The sequence below is a fragment of the Lolium perenne genome, chromosome 4 (genome assembly GCF_019359855.2).
Source record: "Lolium perenne isolate Kyuss_39 chromosome 4, Kyuss_2.0, whole genome shotgun sequence".
NCBI lineage: Eukaryota > Viridiplantae > Streptophyta > Magnoliopsida > Poales > Poaceae > Lolium > Lolium perenne.
Genome location: NC_067247.2, coordinates 303,382,186 through 303,388,287, shown reverse-complemented (window position 1 = coordinate 303,388,287; position 6,102 = coordinate 303,382,186). Strand labels below are relative to the sequence as shown.

At 44.2% G+C, this 6,102-nt stretch overlaps 1 pseudogene; it reads right to left on the bottom strand.

Moving 5' to 3' along the window:
• Positions 1–230: 230 nt before the first annotated feature.
• On the bottom strand, positions 231–1,684 carry LOC127295986 (avenin-3-like; annotated as a pseudogene).
• Between the last annotated feature and the right edge of the window lie 4,418 nt (positions 1,685–6,102).

The window sequence follows — 6,102 nt, the reverse complement described above, 5'->3', positions numbered from 1 at the left end:
GTGCTTATATTTAACTTTATCATAAACTTTGAAGAATGGAAAGAATCTTGTATGAATTTGCAATGCATGAAAATTTCATATAATATTTCCTTATCTTGTGTGTAGCTTTCGCTTCTTGTTGCAAATAGGGAAAATAACGAGTTATCAGATAAATAATGGGTGGAAGCGCCTGAAACGAACACAAACAAGTGATCTTATGCAGAAAGAACTTTATTTTTCTTTTATTCCCAAGTTTGAACTAGTACGGGTCGGGGTCATACATGACGGTGCATTGCACTTTATTTCTCACCACTACACCAATCGGTCCATCCTCTATATAGTGATGGGCCGTATAATGGTGCCCGAATGGCGTAGTGTTGCTTTAATAGTATGGTGGGACTTGCACTTTGCATATTGCCGGTAGGGTCTTTAGCGCTAAAGCCCTTATTGCCTCTAACTGAGCTAGCTGTTGCGGCTGGAGTATACCCTGAATGAGAATGTATTGTTGTTGTTGCTGGATGGACAAACCCTAACCGCATTGTTGTTGAGGATGGAATAAACCTTGAACAATCTGATGCAGCTTCTGAGGTTGCAAGAAAGCACCTTACTTCTGTTGTTGTTGTAGGAAGATTGCTTCCACAACACCATGGATTGCAGGTAACTGGGAATTCTCAGGGATCTGCGCTAGCTGTTGGCAACATTGTTGTCGCATCACTTGGCAACTACTCTGCTGCAAGATCCACGACCGGAGGAACGTCACCATTGTTACTGGGTTGCACTGTTGTAGGACGAAATCCCTGCATGGGTTTAATTGTTGTAATTGCGGAAATGATTGTTGTTGCATAGGAAATGGTTGTTGTTGCCAGGGAAATTGGTGATGTTGCCCGGGAAATTGCAGTTATTCCCCGGGAATCCGATGTTGGTCAGGAAATGGTTGTAATTGCCCGGGAATTAGTTGTTGTTTCCCGGGAAATGGAAATTGTTGACCTGGATTTTTTTGTTGTTGCTCAGGAAATGGTTGTTGTTGTCCAGGAAACGGTTGTTGCTCCCCAAGATATTGCAATTGTTGCCCTGGAATTTGTTGTTGTTGGTCGGGAAATGGTTGTTGTTGTCCAGGAAATAACTGTTGTTGGCTGGGAAATGGTTGTTGTTGCCCGGGAATATGTTGTTGTTGGTCGGGAAATGGTTGTAATTGCCCAGGAATTAGTTGTTGTTTCCCGAGAAATGGTTGTTGCTGCCCGGGAAATGGAAATTGTTGCCCGGGATTCTGCTGTTGTTGGTCGGGAAATGGTTGTTGTTGCCCAGGAAATGGAAGTTGTTGGCCGGGAAATGGTTGTTGTTGGTCAAGAAATGGTTGATGTTGCCCGGGAAAAGTCTGTTGTATCCAAGGAAATGGAAATTGTTGGCCGGGAAATGGTTGTTGTTGGTCGGGAAATGGCTGTTGTTGCCCCGGAATTAGCTGTTGTATCTCAGGAAATGGAAGTTGTTCCCCAGGAACTTGCTTTTGTTGGTCGGGAAATGGTTGTTGTTGCTCAGGAAATGGTTGTTGTTCCCCGGGAAAGGGTTTTTGTTGCCCAGGAAATAGATATTGCTGCCAAGGAAATGGTTGTTGAGGTTGATACTGGCAACCATGTTGAAATTGCTCATTGGCGGTGGCAATGGTTACCACCATGGCAAGGAGGGTAAAGATGAGAAAGGTCTTCATGGTGGATTTCTGTTTACTAGTGCTTGTGAGGCTTTGATGTTTGTGTTGTAGTTGATGGAATATGATCATCCTAGTGCATGCCTATTTATAGCTACCATGGCATGGTTTATTTTCATCTTTGCATAAGCTTTCTCTAAAAGTGCTTGGACTCTTGTTGAACTGATCATTTGGTATGTTGTGTTTGGTGACACTACTTACAACATTTAATTTTGGATTAATGATGAAAGTTGTTAGGTCCTTTCATATCATTCGATTCTTAGATAGGCTTCATAATTGGTAATGACTCATGTTCTTAACTTTACATGTCAACTATTATCTAGATTGCGTTGTTTTCCTAAAATAAATTTCTATAGATCTACAAGATTTCAGGTAGAAACAAGATAGCCGTGACCTATTGACGAGGGATCACCTCGCCAATGCCTACGTATTGTAGACTTGGGTTTCGGGAGAGTGCGACGATGGAGATTCCGGGAGCGAGATTAGGCACACGACGTACCCAGCTTCGGGTCCCCTCGGTGGAGGATCCATACGTGCTGTTAGCAATCTAGTATATGATCATAAATATGTTTACAGGGTGCCGCCGTAGGCGGAGCAATGTTGTCTATCTGTTGTCCCCTTCTCTCGGATGCCCTGGCTGGCTTGATATATGCAACCAGCCTAGGGTTTTACAAGAGTCCTAGTCGACTACTTCTTCGGGTTGCCTTGTTGGGCCTTCTCCATATTGGGCCGAGCCAAACCAGGCATACTAATAATGGGTACCCGAAGGATATGCGCATGACAATTGCCCTCGAGTATGTAGGGAAGTCGAAGACTTGCGTAGAGACTCCAATCATAATCATCTCCGAAGTCGAAGAAATAAAAGGCGAGGCCATTGATCCGGAAATATATCATGTCAATGTCGTAGATCACGTGTAGCATAGATGATGTAGACGATTCTCGAAGTTATTTTTCTATCGGGTGCACGGTCAGCGCTCCCGATGGGAGTAGCCCTCGAGTCTATGGGCAAGTGCTTGCACTTGGGCATAGACTCAAGTAGTACTACTCGATGAAGAACTTGACTATATTTCTGTGCGCAACCCCTCTTTTTATCGACTCCTGTTGGAGGACTTAATGAAATCCGTGTGCTCCAGATGGGAATAGGCTCTACTCGAGTCGCAGAGTCGAGTTGAGTCTACAAACCTTTACATATTTACAGAGTCGAATGAAATTTCCATGCTTTTTCTACTTTTCGAATTCTTCGAGACCAAAGAGACACTATATTTTCTTCGTCAAATATATTGTATAGGGATATTGGTAAATGTGGCTAGTTCATCTGACGGATCAGGTACCAGTTAATTGCTCTAGTGGCAAATCCGGATAAACCTACTTCAAACTCGCGTCCCCGGAAACAAATTCGGGATACTGGCGTAATTCACAACGTGCCGCTTTAGGACTTGTCAAAACTGAATTCCAGCAAAAGTATCGGGTCCACAGCGCGTCCGCCGGGATTTTTCTTCACATCTGTTGATGTGGAAAAAAGTGGTAGAGCGCATTCGGGTGCGATGCCACACCATAGGATGGATCCTGGGGTCTAACCTTCGTGACCTTTTTACGAGTCACGGCATTCGGAGTTTTTATCGCGGCGGACGCGCTCCTAGAATATATTGTCTAGTGCCTTGTTCGGCTGATGTAATGCCCCATTTTTCGGGCTCTTCTATATTTTTCGCGGCGTGATGGGATAGCCGAATATATTGGGTTCTTCTATATTATCGCCAGGTACCTCGCCAATTGACGAGGGATCACCTCGCCAATGCTTTTGTTCGGAATAAATAACGAGTTAATGAACCCGAAGATTTTTCCACCCTTTTTTTTGGCTTTCTCCTTGATGAAAATTTCGTCGAGTTCTCCTTGAGAACAATTCTTCGGGTCCTCCCTGAGGATAATTCTTCGGGTCCTCCTTGAGGACAATTCCGATGGGAGTAGCCCCCGAGGCTATGGTCGGGTGCGCGCATCCGGGCATAGGCTCAAGAACTTGTATACTTTGAAATTTGCTTTCTCCTGCAAAAATAAACCAACCTTTTTCTATCTTTTCCTTGACTCCCTTTTTTGCATGTGGTGTGAGATGCTCGGATTCGATGATATGTAAAGTAAATTTATGCCGCACAACCCCTGAGTGTCGTGTGCGGCAAAAGTAAATGATAATCAACTTTTGTAAATTAAAAGGAAACACTTAGCTTATTAGATACAACAGAGTCAACGCGCAATAAAGTCTTCGACTGCATAGAAGAAGTCGGGCCGAAGTAGAAACCACCAAATATCGATAATAGATGCCGCCAAATTGTTTGATGAAGAAATAGCCGATCCCCCGAGCGCTGTTGGGGTGATATCATGATTATTGCTTATACGCCGTGTTCCAGTTGTGACCCGGGGCGAAGCCATTGTCGAGCCCCCGAGTGTTAGCCATGATGTCGTAAGAGGTTGACGGAGTCACAGCGTCATATAAGGTGAAACAATTTATGATGAATCCATTGACAAATATGAATCCAGATGAATCCAAGATGAAGTATTTGAGATGAATCCACATTGAAGATTACGCCATTAAATATGAAGCATATATTGAAGATGAATCCGCCGATATCATAGAGGATGAATCCATTTACCCGAAGAAAATAAATCCAGTAATAACCGTAGAAGATGAATCCATTGACCCGGAAACGCGCCGGGTAGTAATTTTATAAGAGTAAACCAGTAATATCCATATAGATGAATCCGAATAAAATAAATTCACTGACCCGAAGAAAATAAATCCACTTGCTTGTGACCCGGGAATGCGTTGGGTAGTATTATATTCGAGGAAATCAATGATAACCTTATAAGATGAATCCGACGAAGACAAAATCCAGTCAACCGAAGAAGATGAATCCACTTAGCCGAAGAAGATAATTTCACTAAGACGAACAAAATAAATGCACCGAGCCGAAGGAGATATATCTAGAGCCGAAGAAAATAAATCTATTGGTGTATTTGCGGTAACGATGTAATGGCGCAACCCCTAATGTCGGGTGTATTTGCTGTAATATTGCAATGGCACAGCCCCGAGTATTCAGGTATGACGAAAGTAAATAAATAATTGAATCTTGGAGTAAGAGGAAAACTTAGCTTTTTATCCAGTGCGGCGAAACCGATGTGGACGCAAGTCGTGCCTCGGACGCAGTCTGTAGTCACGCGGCGCCTAGCCGGAAGTAGTAGATGTGGCTGATACGCGTACAGCACGCGTCCGTTGGGAACCCCAAGAGGAAGGTGTGATGCGTACATCGGCAAGTTTTCCCTCAGTATGAAACCAAGGTTTATCGAACCAGTAGGAGCCAAGAAGCACGTTGAAGGTTGATGGCGGCGAGATGTAGTGCGGCGCAACACCAAGGATTCCGGCGCCAACGTGGAACCTGCACAACACAAACCAAGTACTTTGCCCCAACGAAACAGCGAGGTTGTCAATCTCACCGGCTTGCTGTAACAAAGGATTAGATGTATAGTGTGGAAGATGATTGTTTGCAGAAAACAGTAGAACAATTGCAGTAGATTGTATTTCAGTATAGAGATGTTATCACCAGATTTTGGACAAATCCAGAGGTGGGCCGTAAGAGAGATGGGCTTGGAAGACTACACGTGGAAGATCTCTGAAGCGGCCTTGTACGGAGAATTTGGGCTAGTTTGCCCGTGTATCTTTAATTATAGTAGATTATATCTTAGATCAAGATTTAGAGTTTGTATCGCACACGGTGGGATATTCCCACGTTAGAAAGTCCCCTGGACTATAAATATGTATCTAGGGTTTATGGAATAAACAACAACTCACGTTCAACCCAAAACAAACCAATCTCGGCGCATCGCCAACTCCTTCGTCTCGAGGGTTTCTATCAGGTAAGCGACATGCTGCCTAGATCGCATCTTGCGATCTAGGCAGCACAAGCCCCACGTTGTTCATGCGTTGCTCGTACTGAAGCGTCTTTGATGGCGAGCAACGTAGTTATCATAGGTGTGTTAGGGTTAGCATAGTTCTTCATATAACATGCTTACGTAGTGCAACCCTTGCATGTCTAGCCGCCCTCACACCTATCTCAGGTGTGGGGGCGGCACCCCGCTTGATCTTTATTTAGTAGATCTGATCCGTTACGATTGCTCCTTGTTCTGCAAGGATTAGTTTAATATCTGCAATAGTTAGGCCTTACAAAGGGGTGGAGGATCCAGCGGCACGTAGGGTGGCGTTCGCAAGTCCTAAACAGGATGTTCCGAGGATCAACTTCATGTTGGTTTTTAGGCCTTGTTTAGGATCGGCTTACGATCACCGTGCGTGGCCGCGAGGCCCAACCTGGAGTAGGATGATCCGATTATGCGGTGAAAACCCTAAATCGTCGTAGATCTAATTAGCTTTATCTTGA